This window comes from Loxodonta africana, chromosome 5 (assembly GCF_030014295.1).
Source record: "Loxodonta africana isolate mLoxAfr1 chromosome 5, mLoxAfr1.hap2, whole genome shotgun sequence".
Taxonomy (NCBI): domain Eukaryota; kingdom Metazoa; phylum Chordata; class Mammalia; order Proboscidea; family Elephantidae; genus Loxodonta; species Loxodonta africana.
Window position 1 is genome coordinate 5,907,381 of NC_087346.1, and position 17,939 is coordinate 5,925,319.

Here is a 17,939-nt window from a genome sequence, read left to right on the forward strand (position 1 = left end):
TGTTTTGCAAACTTTTACCTACCCATAAAAACCATAGAACTCTAAAATACATAGATTTTTTTTATAATTGAAAGAAAAAGTTCTGTTAAAACATCGTCTCCTTTTCAATGTAAATATAAATATTTAAACATAATTTAAGGCATACAATTTATTACATAGCAAAATTTCCAAATGCTTAAACATTCTTTTCTACTTTTTTTTTTTAATCAGTTAAATTTAATCTTCAACCAATTGAAACAAATAATTTTTGAAAAAAATTGACATTATTGCAGTTTTGTTTATAACACTATTTTGACCATTTCCATTGGCAGGCAGAATTATTCATTAATGCATGGAGATAGAGGTAACACAATAATTTGGGAAAGAACATAACTGTTTATGATAGCTTGAGCTCGGGTTTTGTAATATTGTGTCAACGCACGAAAGCAAGGAGTTACCTGGGGGGCTTCACTTAAAGTGCAGGAAAACCATGCTATGAGATTTTCTTTATGCTGAAGGCAATGGGGAACAACTGAAGGGTCTTTAGTAGTATAGTGACAAAATTCAAATGCCTTTGGTGTGAAAATCATTTTGGAAACCATGTGGAGCTTTGATTCCTAAAAGCTCTTTGGAAGATTATAATGGTGCTAGCATGAAAAGAATCATGTAGGAAATTTGTTAAAAATTAGAAATTTCCACGGCCCATACCCAATAAACTTTACGTATTATATTTGTGCTTGTGCTTCTATATCCATAATTTGATTGAAAATTCCTTGGTGATATGATGCACGGTTATTTTTCTTAACCTCCTGTGTAGGAAATATTACTTGCATATTTGTTCTCCTTACCCTCCTCCAAACATTACAGTCCTTGGGAATCTTAAATATTTCTCTATCTGAAGCAGATAACACAATTTCTAGAACATAGAGTTTGTGCAAGAAGTTTATCATCTTGTTCTGAATTGATAATCCATTTTACAGTCAGACTTTGAATATAAATAGGATATAGAAAATATATGATAATGTGACAAAATGATTATATAGTTCTCCTTATAACATCAGTTTTAATAATAGTTACAAGTTATAATGAATACCGGTTATTTACCCTTCTTGGCCAGTGAAAAGTCTGTTATCAGCTGAGAACTACTTTTCATAATCACAAAGGAGCATAACATTCAGAATCAGTGAGGCCTTATTAATCAATAAAAGAAATTATTGAAAAAGTCCTTCTCTAGGAATGGAAGGAAGATGCGGAGATCTATCAGTGTGGGATTTGCCTTGATAGAGGCCAAGAGAAGATATTTACCCAGAAATGTCCACTTAGTTGAATAAAGTTTTCACAGTTTTATGATTAGAGGAGGTGAAGGGAATGAAAGGGCAAGAACATCAAACTGATTCCATTTACCCTATTTACATCCCTCCATCCCTGGATTGGAGAGGAGATCCTACATGATACATTCAGTGATGAATTTTCCCTTATGTTTCAACCATCACTATCTGCTTTGAATCCAACCATTATAATTGACTCAACAGCAATGGGTTTGGTTTTGGTTTATGTCAGTCATCAGAGGCCATGTATTACAAGTTCACCACTCTTACGCTCTTAATTCTGCACACACGCACACACACACACACACACCTATTTTCTCTTCTTACCCTAAGTCTCCCATTGGAATTCCTGAAACCTTTCCGTGATGTTCTGTGGAATTCATAGACAACTAGGTACTTTGTGCATTATTATAGGCAGTAACCAAACCAGCGCCGTCAAATCGATTCCAGCTTGTGGCGACCCTATAGGACAGAGTAGAACTGCTCCATAAGGTTTCCAAGGGGCACCTGGTGAATTTGAACTGCCGACCCCTTGGTTAGCAGCCGTAGCACTTAACCACTATGCCACCAGGGTTTCCTCGTAGGCAGTAATGGCCTAATATTTCTGAAGCTTAGGATTTGATCTTGTCACCACTGACATTTTTTATATGTTGTTTAGATCTAGACATGCTGTTGTTGGTTGTCCTCGAGTTAGCTCCGACTCATGGCAACCCCAGGTACACTAGAGTGAAACATTTCCTAGTCCTGCACCATATTCATGACCATTGGTATGCTTGAGTCCATTCTTGTGGCTACTGTGTATTTTGAGTACCTTCCACCTAGGAGACTCATCTTTCAGCACTATGTAAAACAATGTTCTTTTGTGATTTGTACAGTTTTTGTTGGCTAATTTTTGGAAATAGAACGCAAGACCTTCATTTTGGCATGTCTTAACCTGGATGCTCCACTAAAACTAGTCTACTATGGGTAACACTACCAGTAATTGAAATTCTGGTGGCACAGCTTCCAGCATTATAGAAACACTCAAGTACTACAAACTGACAGACAGGAGGCAGATACCTAGACATACACCTACTTTTTGTGAATCCAAACAATGTTGCTCAAAAATTCCAATACATTCACTTTAAATGATCTGTGAGTTTTTTATCTTCAGCAACTACAGCCCAATCCTCTAACTTTTGCAAACATAAGTAGGTCAGTTATTTACCAGTGATTGATCTAAAAACAATTATCTTGTTACCCACTATCTAAAGATTGCTAAGATCCAAATCCATTTGATTTGCCCTCCCCTATTTTTTTTTTTTTTTATACAACTTACAGGCAAGATCCTCAAAGAGGTGGATTGACACAATGGCTGAAACAATAGGCTTAAATATAGCAATGATTGTGAGAACGGCATAAAACTGGGCAGAGTTTCATTCTGTTGTAATAGGGCTGCTATGACTTGGTATCAACTAAATGACACCTAAAAATGACAACACAATCTTAGTCACAGTTACACTGAGGAAAGGTCTTCTTTAGGACACCCTAGGGAAGGATTGAATTTCAAGCCTCTTCCATTTTTTTACAACTTAGATTCCCATCTTAAGTATTTTTCCTTAGCAAAATGTTTCCTCCTATGCATTGTCATACCACAATAACAACAGTTCATACCAAAGCCTTATTTTTGGTGCACTGACATTTTTTTAAAAGACAGCTACTTTTGATTGGGGGATACTTGAGAAAGTACCTCCACTCTGTCTCTAAAAATCTATAAATCTCTTTATAACATATTTCTTTCCTGTCTTCTCATTTGAAGTAGCTGCTAGGATCTTGGCCAACCCCTCCCTCATCATGCTTCTGAAGGGAACGTTTTTGTTCTTTGCCTGATCCTTGACCATGTTGAATCAAAAACAAAACAAATAAGTAAAAAAGAAAGAAAAGAAAAGTGATGGGATTACATTTGACTATTCTTGGAGCAGATTGATTTAGTTTGTCTACTGGTCCAAATGGTTCTGATCTCATTTCTTCAGCCAGGCAGCTTCCCATCAGGTTTTTCTTACCTTGGGTCCCTATTTCCATACCTAATTTACTATGATGGCTTATGAAATTAAGTAGTACTCCCAACATAATGTCCACTTAAAAACAAAGCATAATAGTTGGAATTTAGCACTTAGTATTCTAGCAGACTTACTGAAGGTTTCTTTATGCAGAGGTCCCAGAGTTCAAAAAAATCTAGAGATTTTAGGTACTCCTATAACCTAAGGGCTTTTGCAATCTCAAGTCCTGTGGCCACAATGGTTAAGTGCTTAGCTACTAACCCAAAGGTTGGTGGTTTGAATCCCAGCTGCTCCACAGAAGAAAGATCTGGAACCCTCTCCGGTTAAAATTACACCCCAGAAAATCCTATGGGGAAGGTCTGCTTTGTCACATGGGGTCACTATGAGCCGAAATCAACTCACCAGCACCTGATGACAACAACTGCTTCAATACACATCATATTTTAGTTGTGTACCAGCCACAGTTAAAATGTTCCTCACTTCTCACTGGGGTATTTTGAATGAATGGAGCTCAATGGTTTGCTTCAGTAATAAGGGAGATAATTTTCCCAAGGGCATGCCCTAGTGATGGAATCTTCTTTCTGGGCTAGTTAAGTTCTCTGACTTTGAGGCTAACAAGAATGCTGAACTCGTTACTTAGTAATAAAAATACCTCAATGTGTTACTTTGTAATATTGCACTAAAAATCTGCCAAAATATAATGTACTTTCAGGTTATTAGAACATTCTGATTCTTGATATGAGTAGTATTTTTTTTAATGCTGCTTGAAAAATAAGAAATCAAACCAATTTATCAACAATGAGAGTCATATTCAGGTGACAAAATAAGTAAAATCTGTATATAATTCAAGCCATTATAAATCTATCTGAGACTAGGCACGAGAAATATAGACCAAAGGTATTGTCTGATGCTGAATGGAATCATAATATTTATTGTAAATGAAATATTTGTACCTTAAACTCTTAAATGTTTCTGTAAAGTAAATTCAAATCAGATAATTGAGGTATCAAAAATATGATTGCATTTTAAATGTAAATACACCTTTTAGACTATCTCTAGTTTTTCTTCTATTTCCATCAGTTAGAACTATTTAATAACAATTAAGAGTCTTTTTAGTGAACATACATATTTTTGTACCAATGGAAAATCTCAGAGTATTTTCTCCTGAGTTCTGTGAATACAAGAGTCAGATAAGCTATTGTAATTTTAGTATAAATATTTACACCCTCAATAACAAGTTTTATTTAATTTTTCTGAAATAAGTGCCATATAGTTCCTTTTCAGTCAATCATTTTTCCTAGTACTGAACAGATTGCATTGAGACTAAAATAAAGTTTCATCTTTATAATGCTAACCAGAAATTGAGATTTAAAGCCCAGATGAAAGATATTGTTTGTATTAAAATTTCACAATGATGCTTTAAAAAAAAGTACTTCTTTTACCTCCTGAAGATATAAGCAAACAGACTGTAATATGGTAAAAGAATTGGTAAAACTCCAAGAATATTCAAAGTAAACACTTTTCCAGAGCTGGATTGTAATGAGCTAACACACTAAACAATTTATTCTAAAAGTATCTTGCATAACTTGAGATTTTCTCTTAAAGCGTATTCATGCCTGTAGGCAGAGATTTGCCTATAGGTATTTATCTGCGTGTGTTCCATACAAATGAAAGAAAATTAAGGCATTTTTTCCAACAGTGTATATTAACCTTTTGTGGCCTGAAGAAAGAGATCTGAAAACATATGTATGTGCAGTTGGGAACGCACTGCCAAGGTGTTACTACTGAAGGCCAGTATCTGTAAAATAGACTAGGCTGTTTGTGTTTGAGTACCAATAGTCAGAAGGGGGGGTGCAAAAAAACAAGATAATAATACTTTCAATACGAATTAATAATCTTGGTACTTCATACAAAAAATGATGCAGTCACAAAATTGAGCACTGATTTGCATCTATCACCAATCAAAAAGCAAAATAAATCATTTTGAAAGCTAAAAAAAAAAGAGAAAAGAGTTTTTGCTTGCTTGTTTTTGCCTCCTTTTTTGTTGTGTAGTGCTGTTGTGCAGAGCTGTGTTGTCTTTTGGTGCTTTGGGAGAAGGACCATGGGTTGTTGGATTACTGATATCCCCCCAACAAATAAATGTTTTATCCCATTACCATGGAGTCAATTCCAACTCATAGTGACCCTAATGGACAGAGTAGAACTGCTCCATAGGGTTTCTAAAGAGCAGCTGTTGGATTCGAGCTGCTGACCTTTTGGTTAGCCAGTTTGGTTGACCTCTTCGTCACCAGGGCATAAAGAAACTAAATTTCCTAAAATAGGTCTCAGCCAGCTGAGTGGATGTTAAGAGAGGAAGATAAAAGAGATAAACAGCAACTGTTTGTCTATGGTGTTGGTTACGGTGGCAACACTTCTACTCACTGGTCTCGGAATAGACAGATGAACAATAGAGGACTGTATACTCCATGAGATATTTTAATAAGGCTAAGGCCTGATTTTCTTACTACCCAAATTCTACTATATCTAAGTCATGTCTCAGTGTTAGTTGTTATATATTACTTTTAACTAGTGTCTGTAAACTTACTTTTCTGTAAATGACTTCCAGGATGATGACAAAAATTTCAGATTACCTAAGAAAATCTACATGTGGTCTATTTCTATATCTCTTTTCTATGATAAATGCCTGTACAGCATCCAATTCAACAGTGAAATCCACATCTCACATCAGGCATATGTATTCCGCATGGTTACACCATCCACATATAACCTACTTGTAATTCCACATCCTTAAAAAACTTATAAGGAGCCTTGGTGATGCAGTGGTTTAAGGGCTCAGCTGCTAACCAAAAGGTTGGCAGTTTGAATCTATCAGCCACTCTTTGGAAGCTCTATGGGTCATTTCTACTCTGTCCTATAGGGGTTATTATGAGTTGGATTTGACTGCATGGGGTTTGATTTTTGGAAAAAACTTATATTCACCATATTTGTAATATTACCTTCAGAGTTTTCAAGGGAATAAAGTCTTATTGTCTTCTTTATTACTTAGAACAAAAAAGCAAACCTGCATAAACATTATAACTACTCAGTTCAGACTTTACAGTTAGTACGCATTAGCTACTAGAATAATTCATGACCTCCTTTTGAAATTTTTCCCATTTCTTTAAATGGCATTTTCATTCTTTCAATTACAGTGTTTACTTCCTCAGTTCCTTTAGTGCTTTACTTAGTTAAGTAAAACAGTCACTATTTAAATTGCAACCCTCTAACACAAAATTTTCATACTATCTCTTCTTGTTTTATTTTTCTCATAGACTTAACACTAATTTGTACACAATACTATACACAACATTCCAGATTGCTAGCAATGGGATCATCATTATATGACCATTTTGTGTTCACTGTTGTCATATAGGCCACTGATGCTACTCATCAATCTGACTCTGGTGGTCATCTCACAGAGGTAGGATCACCCCCTCACTAAAAATTTTGATCAGATGTTGAGGCTGATGATGCCACATAGACACCAAGAGAGTATGAAGGGTTTATTACTCACATATAAAGCTTTGTGGGAGACAGCTTGGCAAGCTTCCAAAGTTGGTCCAAAAATGTCTTAAGAGAATAGAGAAAGGAGCCTGAGTTAGGGTTTGTATAGTCACTAGGAAGTAGGTCAGGGTGATGGTTGCACTCAAGTGTTGGCCAGACCTTGCACTATTAAACTTCCCAGTGATAGTAAAAGAAGGAGTATCCAGGCTTTTCTAGACACAAATACAGAAGTTTATTTCCTCACAGTTCTAGAAGCAAAAAGTCCAAATCTAGGTGTTGGCCATGTTGATACCTTACTAGTAGATATAGTGCTCTTTCATTCCTTGCATTCTTTGGCAATACAGGTGATCCTCACATGGCATCTGTCTTCTTCTGTTTGTCTTTGTGCCTATTCTGGTCTTCTTGTAACTCAGAAATGATTAGTTTTAGTATCCACCCTACACTGGTATGACCTCTTTTGACTGATTGATTACATCACATTAGATTGCATTATGAAAGGTTATTATGTTACATTGTTGTTATTGTTAGTTACCATCAAGTCAATTCCAACTCACAGTAACTCCATGTGGGCGGAGTAGAACTGCTCCATAGGGTTTTCAAGGCTGTGACCTATCACAAGCAGATCACTAGGCCTTTCTTCAAAGGCACCTCTACGTGGGTTCGCACCTCTTACATTTCAGCTAGTAATCAAGTGTCTAACCATTTCTGCCATCCAAGGAAATCTCCTACATTTTATTGTAGAAGGTAATCTGCTCTACCCAAGGTCAACTGATTGAATCACATGTAACCACTCCATGACAGCAGCTAGACTAATATTTGGTCAAATAACTGGGAATTAGTATAAATAAGTTGATACATAAAATTAACTATTACAGCACTCAAGCTTTGGAAAAGGAGTAAGAAGTTTTATTACAGCTACTATTGCCTGTGTGGCACAAATGGTTAACACCAAACCAAACTCATTGCCATCTAGTCAATTCTGACTCAAAGGCTAATCTAAAAGTTGGAGATTCAAATCTACCCAGAGGTGCCTTGGAAGAAAGGTCTTAATCACTTACTCACTCCTTCTGACCCAAAGGCAACTGCCGTCCTAAACACTGTCAATCTAGTGTAGTTTTGCCTGTGGTCATTGTAATTATTTTTCTTTATACTTTCTGCTTTTAGGTTCTGTTTAGAAATTCTTTCCTATTCCGAGGTAATAAAAATATTCTTCTATACTATGTTCACTTAATTTTATAATTCACCTGACATTGGTTTCTGTGCATGGTGTGAAACAGTCATCAACTATAAATGATGGAACTGTAAGTTGTTACAAAACACAAAAATACAGGCAGAGAATAAGGACGTGAACATTATATAAAAAGAGTACAATGACAATGTAAGTTCGATTTGCAACATTCTTCTTTGGGGAATAGATGGGAATTTAAATAAATAGCAAGGGGTGCCCTAGGGACTGGGAATAATGGGAAACCTTTACTCCCACTTCTATGTACTTTGGGAGAGAGCGATATTGTTAAAAACAGACAAAATTTGTATTAATGTGAGAAGTATTTCCTGATTCGCTTTGTGTTTATGGGAATAAAAACACAACCAATGCACAAACCAAAGCCTAGAGAAAGAGTGGGAAAAAAGAGAATACTGACCTCTTTTATGCTGCCCTTTTGTTCCATCAGGGCTTCCTCGTACCTGGGGAACATGCAGTACCCACAAACCACTTTAGAGATCAGTTTTCTAATCACAGAGCACAGTAGAGGTGGTTACAGAACAAATCCAAAGGGAGGAAATACCAGCACATGTTGCAATAAAGAAAATAAACACTAGGCAAAAACTGAAAATATGGGAGGGAATGCTAGATGGGAAAATTGAGTGAAAGAGACTTCTGGAAAGAATGGCACAAGTAATGGGTTGATTGGAATGGCTGGTCTATTAAACAGTACCATAGTAGGAATGTGGAAAAAACATGTAAGGGAATCCAGGTGATGAAAGAATACCACATGGATGGAATCCAAAGTATATGGTTCGTATAGTAATAAATATATAGTGTTTAGTGACATTTGTATAATTTGTATGTGGGCAATTCAGATTGTTAAGGACTATATTAGAAACAGGAGCAGCAGAAACACTACAAAGAATGCTAATGTTTTTGCACAGTTATGAGAAGGTTACTGGACAGGGGCTATAGATGTAGAACCTATAAACAGTATAGGTATTGTGGAAGACAAAACTACTCGACATACTTAAGGTTTTAATGTGGTAGGTGAGAAAAGAGAAAACAAAAACTAAACCCATTGCCATCAAATTGATTCCAACTCATAGTGACCTTATGAGAAAGGAGAAAGAAAAATATATTTTGACCCAAACCTATCTTGGTGTGAAAATGATGAATTTATTTTCCAGAGAAGTCACAGATACAACTGACTATAAAATAGTGACAGGAGGATATCTGGGCTAGAGGCAGGTTTTGAAACCATCCCTTGATAGGTGTTATAGCCAAAGTGTAAGAACTCTCTAAGGGACTTAATATGAAGAAACATCAGTGTCAACAGACGGCCAAAGGCTGAACCTCCTCAGGTGTTCACAAAGCACAGTCTGAAAATCAAGTGAAATGCTAGTGTATCAACACCGTTAAATAAAAGTTGGGAAAAAATAAATAAATTACGTAATTTTAAAAGTTCAATAATTGGTGATTGATTTATTAACACCTTCCTTTATTAAAATAATATCATTAATTTTCTTTTAGTTGAACATTATTGCATTGGTTTAGACCCTGCTCTCATGGGGCATAATTGTAGGAGAATAAATATATAAACAAATATTATAAAACACTGTCTTAGAGAATTTATCTCAGTTGTTCCCAGTATGAACTTAATAAATGGCTGACAACCAAAATATTCTTTAGTAAAAGGAATATATTTATTTTTATTTTACATTGTTCACAAATGTCCTATTTCTCATTCTCATGGTGCAAAGATAGGACCATGTGTAAATTGAAAATACATAGCTGACTTGTGTATTTAGGAATAATTTTCCATTTTTGAAGTCTCCAAAATAGCATTTTAACATCATCTTAATATTTGCTAGACAGAAAATAAATCTCAGCAAATTTTATAATATCAAAGGTAAAGGGAACATTGACATTCTAAACTAAAAACGGTCAGGTTAAGAAAAAAAATTAAGTTATTTGGGCTATCATTAGAGTTATAGTAACTCTAGGCATAGTAAGGCACCAGTAGACAGCAGTTGTTTCATTCAATACATTTCACAAACTATAATCTTAATTTACTTAAAATTATCACTGTATTTTTATTCATTATGGAGTACTTCAGTTTCTGTATAAAAAAGTGTTTTTTAAGAATAAAAAGCAAGAGTTTTTTTTTATGACCTGATTATATACATATATTTATAGTAATATGGATTACAATTTAGAACTTCTCAAGAGCTAATAAGTTTCATACATTTTCATGGAAAGATCATAGATTTTTTTACTTGTTATGAATTACAGAATAGACAAAAATTAGTATGGTAAGTTGAGAAGCATTATTTTCTTAGAAAATAAAACACTGGATTTGGACATGTTAGCTGTAATTTTCTCTTTCTTAAGTACTTCTTGCTTTTAAGTCAGGTGACTAGGGCAATTACTTGTTAGGTCATAGCCCTACACATTACAAACAACTTATTTAAAATTAAATCTTCGTAGCACATTCCCAATTCACTATCTACTCATCTATTACTTCATCATTTCTTCTTTTTACTTTAGCTACTTGTCACTCAAGAGCAAAGTTTCAGTCTCTTCTGGCACCCATTTTGGATGTCAAATATAGGTTCATGAAATAAGCATCAAAAGGTGTCAGTAGGTATCGATCTTTGCTAAACAACAATTAAGAGTGATGAGGTTGTTATTACATTGTTTTCATTATTATTATTCTTACTATTGTTGTCTGCAGTAGAGATGGGTAATTGTTGTATATATATATATATATTTTTTTTGCTGTATAATGTGAGCCCTGGTGGCACAGTGGCTAAGAGATTGGTGATAACCAAAAATGTCAGTAGTTCAAATCTACCAGCCTCCCTCAGAAATTAAATCAGGCTGTTCTATTCTGTCCTATAGGGTCACTAGGAGTCAGGCTTAACTTGAGGCCAATGGAAATGAGAGAAAAGTTTGAATAGGTTAAATTAAGTTAAACAATACTGTTTTACAAAGATTTTATTAAGTGAAATTTGGAAAAATAATTTGACTTATTCGTCCTGCTAATTTTTGTGCAGATTCTTCAACACTCAATCATAATATGGATCAATATGTGAAGAATGTGACCAAAGTCACTGAACAACATGTACAGAAATTTTTAACTGGGAACTTAATTTCCTGTGTAAATTTTCACCAACAAATAATAAAATATTAAAAAACAAGAACTAGGGTGTTTATTTGCTATGCCATTCCAGGTAGGGGATAAAAGTTATAGTCCTTCTTTGAGAAAGTTCTATCATTTCCCCATTTAATGATTCGAGTATATTGAAAATGAAAATGTAAAGCTAAAGAACCAGAACTCTTTTTTTCCTATTTAAATATAGATATTTTGTTTCTAAGAAATTTTTCATTGGGTGACTTAAAATCTCAACACCTAATATGAAAACATTAATGAATAAGCCTTTAAAAATAATGCTATCTACTCTGGGGAACTCTGTATCTGAGGTAGTATATGCTGGTCACATGATACTTTCTAAATCGCTGATGTTCCATTGTTCATGATTCGGTATTATAGTAATTTACTTTTCATTTTATTTAACTGTATTTTGGTAAATTTCAAAATCGAAGAGTCAAGTAAAAAGAGTTTATTCTGTCAATAAGGCATAAATTAATTAAACTAATTTTTTTCCTTTAACAGAAATTCAACAGGCTACTCCCCTACTCCAGAATCTGAAATAGCTCCCTGTGATTTCTTATGACTATAAATTCTGGATAGCTTGATTCTACTCAGTTTTTCAATTAAAACTTAGTTAAAAGCACCTTAAACCAGTCCATCCATACTCCTTTTTCCTTTATATTCCTTTTTCCTTATGTTATTATAAATAGAAAGCTATTTTGATCATTTGCCAAAAAAAGTGATAAATAAATCAAAGTTTACTCTAAAAACCTAACATAAAGAAGTTAGGCAATTCATTTATTTAGGCTTGGTAATATAACATGGAGTTTACAAAAAACAAATAACTTCTTGATGTTATAGAAGAATACATATAGAATAGCCTATGTAATAGCCATGTTTTGAAATATATTTAATATAGTTTTTTTTAACATTTATCTAAGATTTTATTTTTCTTTATTTTTTATTAATCTTTAATTCATTATTGGGTAAAGGAGGGCATTAAGGTAGGGAAGAGAAAATATATATTAAAAGAATTTCCCATCTGATAGTTCCTGGTGACAGGTAAAAAGAGAAAGAAAAATACAAATACAAGAATCTGTGTTCAAGAGATCTGGTTGGCAGTCAAAAAGGAGGAAAGGAAGCTAATGCATGTAAGAATCCCAGTAATTGGTTTGCAGAATTCCCGCTTTACTTTGTAGGAAATCTCCATGTTAAATTATATCAGAAACAGTAATGTATACAAAGATCCTGGATGTTTCAGAGGGTTTACTCACTTGGTTGCTAACCAAAACGTTGGAGGTTTGAATATACCCAAAGGCATGTCTGAAGAAAGGCCTGGTGATCTACTTTAAAAAAAAAAAAAAGCCATTGAAAATCCTATGCATGGAGCACAGTTCTACTCTGAAATACACTGGGTTGCCCTAAATGAGAGTCATCTTGATAACAGCTGGTTTAGTATGTATAAACCCTCAAACATATTCTCCTATCTTTTCTAAGTTTTACAGAACTGAGTATTTCATAGCTTTTAAATCACGTTATAGTGATCTCTCTTTCTCTCATATTCTCTCTGAGACTGGAAAAGTTTAAAATAAAATTATAAACTGTGCTGTTGTGGCAAAGATGTAGAGCAACCAATTGGGTTACTTTATTGGTGGCAAAGTGATCTGATGAGTCACTTTGGGACAACATACAGAAATTGTATATACACGCACACACACACACGTGTATAACAGAAACCCTGATGGCATAATGGTTAGGCATTATGGCTGTTAGCGAAAAGATCGGCAGTTCAAATCCACCAGGCACGCCTTGGAAATTCTATGGGACTGTTCTACTCTGTCCTGTAGGGTTGCTATGAGTTGGAATCAACTCAATGGCGTTGGGTTTTGTTTTGTTTTTTTTATATGTATAACTATCTATGTATCTATCTATCTATCTATGTATCTGTCTGTGAATCTATCTATGTATCTATGTAGCTACCCATCTATCATCTATGATCTATATGTCTATTATCTATCTATCAATCTATCAATCAATCAATCTATCATCTATCTATCATCTATCTATCTGTCTATATCCTTTCACCATACTTATTTGATCTGTGTGCTGAGCAAATAGTCCGAGAAGCTGCACTATATGAAGAATGCAGCTTCAGGATTGAAGGAAAATTCATTAACAACCTGTGATATGCAGATGAAACAACCTTGCTTACTGAAAGTCAAGAGGACTTGAAGAAATTATTGATGAAGATCAAAGACTACAGTACAGCCTTCAGTACGGATTACGCTTCAACATAAAGAAAAAAAAAATCCTCACAACTGGACCAATAAGCAACATCTTGATAAATGGAGAGAAGATCGAAGTTGTCAAGGATTTCTTTTTACTTGGATTCACAATCAATGCCCAGGTTAACAGCAGTCAAGAAATCAAATGACATTTTACATTAGAAAAATCTGGTGCAAAAGAACTCTTTACAGTACTAAAAAAGCAGAGAAGCCACTTTGAGGACTAAGGTACACCCGACCCCAGCCATGATATTTTCAATTGCCTTATATGGATGTGGAAGTTAAACAATAGATAAGGAAAACCGAAGAAGAATTAATGCTTTTGAATCATGGTGTTCGCAAAGAATATTGAATATACCATGAACTGCCAGAAGAGTGAAAAAGTCTGTCCAGGAAAAAATTCTGTCAGAGTGCTCCTTGGCAGCAAGGCTAAGGAGACTCGTCTCGTGGACTTTGGACATGTTATCAGGAGAAACCATCCCTGGAGAAGGACATCGTGCTTTGTAAAGTGTATGGTTATTGAAAAAGAGGAAAACCCTAGACAAGATGGGCTGACACAGTAGCTCCAATAACGGCCTTAAACATGACAATGATTGTGAATATGGCACAAGACCAGGCAGTGTTTCCTTCTGTTGTACATAGGGTCGCTACGAGTGGGAATGGACTCAAGGGCACCTAACAAAAACAAGACACACATGCACATGCATCCACATATATATACAATTTTTGTATGTGTATACTTATGTATGTACATATTATATACATATATATACATACATGTAGTTGTCATTGTTATGTGCTGTCCAGTTATGACCCATAGCAGCTTCATGTAAACATATGAAACACTGCCCTTGTTCTTTTTATTCCAGATTCTCAGATTTTTTGCTCAGCATACAGATTGAATAAGTATGGTGAAAGGAGGTCACCCTGACACACACATTTTGTGATTTTAAACCAAGCATTGTCCCCTTGTTTTGTTTGAACTACTGCCTCTTGGTCTGTGTACAGTTTCCACATGAGCAAAGTTAAGTGTTCTAGAAATCCCACTATTTGCAATATTATTCATAACTTTTATGATCCACACAGTTGAATGCCTTTGCATAATCAATAAAATACAGGTACACTTTCTAGTATTCTCTGTTTTAAGTCAAGAAAAAATATGAAATCAGCAGTGATATCCCTCATTCTATGTCCTGTTCTGAACTCATCTCGAATTTCTAGCAGTTCCTGTCAATGTGCAGCTATGACCACTTTTGAATGGCCTTCAGCAACATTTTGCTTGCTTGTGATATTAATGACAGTATTTAATAATTTCCACCTTATGTCAGATTTTTTTGGAATGGGCACAAATATGGATCTCTTCCTCTCACTTGGCCAGGTAGTTGTCTTTCAAATTTCTTGCCATAGATGCGTGAACATCTCCAGTGCTGCATCCCTTTGTTGAAACATCTCAACTGGTACTCCATCAATTCGTGGAGACTTGTTTTTCAACAATCCCTTCAGTGCAGCTTGCACTTCTTCCTTCAGTACCATCAGTTCTTGATCATATGCTACCTCCAGAAATAGCTGAATGTCAGCCAATTCTTTTTGGTTCAGTGACTCTCTGTATTCCTCCAACCTTCTCTGGATGCTTCCTGTGTCATTCAGCCCATAGAATCCTTCAATACTACAACTCGAGACTTGAATATTTCTTCAGTTCTTTCAGCTTGAGAAATGCTATGCATGTTCTTCCCTTTTGATTTTCTAACTCCAGGTCTTTGCACATTTCATTGTAATACTTTACTCTCTTTTCAAGCTGCCCTTTGAAATGTTCTGTTCAGCTCTTTTAAGTAATCATTTCTTCCATTTTCTTTAGCTACTCTACATTCAAGAACAAGCTTCAGAGTCTCTTCTAACATTCGTTTTTGTCTTTACTTTCTTTCCTGTCTTTTTAATAATCATTTGCTTTCTTCATGTATGATGTCTTTCATGTCATTCCACAATTCATCTGGTGTCTGGTCATTAGTATTCTATGCATCAAATCTATTCTAGAGATGGTTTCTGAATTCAGGTAGGATATACTCAATCTCATGCTTTGGCTATTGTGGACTTGTTCTAATTTTCTTCAGTTTCAACCTGAACTTGCCTAGGGGTGATTATAGTAATAGCAGTCTGCACCACCCGTGTCCTGATTGATGATATTGAGCTTTTCCATCATGTTTCCACAGATGTAGTAAATTTGATTCCTGTGTATTCCACCTGGTGAGGTCCATGTGTATAGTTGTTGATTGTTGTTGTAAAAAGGTACTTCCAATGAAGCAGTCATTGGTCTTCCAAAATTATATCATATCATATTCAGAGTCATTTCTATCACCAAAGCCATATTTTCCAACTACCTATCCTTCTTCTTTGTTTCCAACTTTTGCATTCCAGTCATCAACAATTATCAATGCATCTCGATTGCATGTTTGATCAATTTCAGGCTGCAGAAGTGTTTAAAAATCTTCAATTTCTTCATCTTTGGCATTAGTGGTTACTGTGTAAATTTGAATAATAGTTGTATTAACAAGTCTTCCTTTTAGGCGTGTGGACATTATCCTATCATTGACAGCATACTTCAGGGCAGATCTTGAAATGTTCTTTTTGACAATAAATGTGACACGATTCCTGTTCAATTTGTCAGTCTCGGCATAGTAGACCATATGATTGTCCCATTCAAAATGGCCAATACCCACTGGCAATATGACAACCTGACAGATGATAGGTGGACATAAATATATGTGTATACATATGATAAACTAACTTGTCTGTTTCTAGATATATAACCCAAAGAAAAGAGTGATATATCTACCAAATAAATATGTACTAAAATGCTCATATATACATTATTCTAGTACAAAACACTCAGAACAAATTCAATATCCATTAACATTGGAATGGATAAATAAATTGTGGTGTATTTTTACAAATAAATACTACACAGCAACACAACTGCTGATACATGCAAAAACAAAGCAAGAGCTGAGCATCAATTTTTTAATGAAAGAAGTCAGATCAGGTGGACACTTGAGACTATGTTGGCATCTCCTGCTTGGAGGGGAGATGAGAGGGTGGAGGGGGTTAGAAGCTGGTGAAATAGACACGAAGTCAGACACAAAGGAATATGTAGTTGTATGATTCTATTTATATGGCATTCAGAAAAAGGTAAAACTAATATGTGGGGAAATTATTAAGAAGAGTGATTACTTTGGGGATGAAACTAACAGAAAATATATGAAGAAGTCTAGTATACTAAAAATATTCTCTATTTTGATCTGTTACGTGGATGTTTACACATGTAAAAGTTCATAAAACTGTACACTTGAGATTTTTGGATTTCACTATATATAATTTATACTTACAAATAAAAGTTAAAATCTTATTCTTTCAGGGTTAAAACTGGTAAAATTGAAGGCTCTTTATACCTACCCACACATGCAACATGGTAGCAGAATAGAAAGTTTTGTTTCCATTAGTTTGCTGAATGTTTACTAGGAGTGGATTTTTTATTGTGCCATTTTTAAGAGATATTTTCGCTGATATAAAATTCTAGTTTGACTTTATTTCTTTCAGTATTTTAAATATATCATTCCACTGTCTTCTACCTTTCATTGTTTCTGACAAAAAAATCTTTCCAACTCAAAGTGACTCCTATGTAGAACAGAACAAAACGCTGCCTGCTCCTGCGCCATCCTCACACTCAGTGCTGTGCTTGAGCCCATGGTAGAAGCCATTATGGCAATTCATCTCATTGAGGGTTTTCCTTCCTTTCTCTGATCTTTGACTTTACAAAGTACGATTTCCTTCTTCAAGGACTGATCCCTCCTGATAACATGTCCAAAGTACCTGGGACAGTCTTGTTATCCTCACTTCTAAGGAGCATTCTAGCTGTACTTCATTCAAGACAGCTTTGTTCATTTTTCTGGCAGTCCACAGTATATTCAATATTCTTAGCCAACGCCATAATTCAAAGGGATCAATTCTTCTTTGGTTTTCCTTATTCATTGTCCAGCTTTTGCTTGAATGAGATAATTAAAAATACTATAGTTGAACTGATGCACTTAGCCCTCAAAGTGACATCTTTGCTTTTTGCCTTAGTTATCTAGTGCTGATATAACAGAAATAACACAAGTGGATGGATTTAACAAACAGAAATTTATTCTTTCACAGTTTATGAGACTAAAGTTCCAATTTGGAGTGAAAGCTCCACAGGAAGGCTTTCTCTCTCTGACAGCTCTGGGGAAAGGTCCTTGTCATCAATCTTCCCCTGGGTCTAGAAGTTTCTCAGCACAGGGACCCTGAGTCCAAAGGATACTCTCTGCTCTTGGCTCTTCTTTCTTGACTTGATGGGGTTTTCTTCATGTTTCTTGTACTTGAGACTTT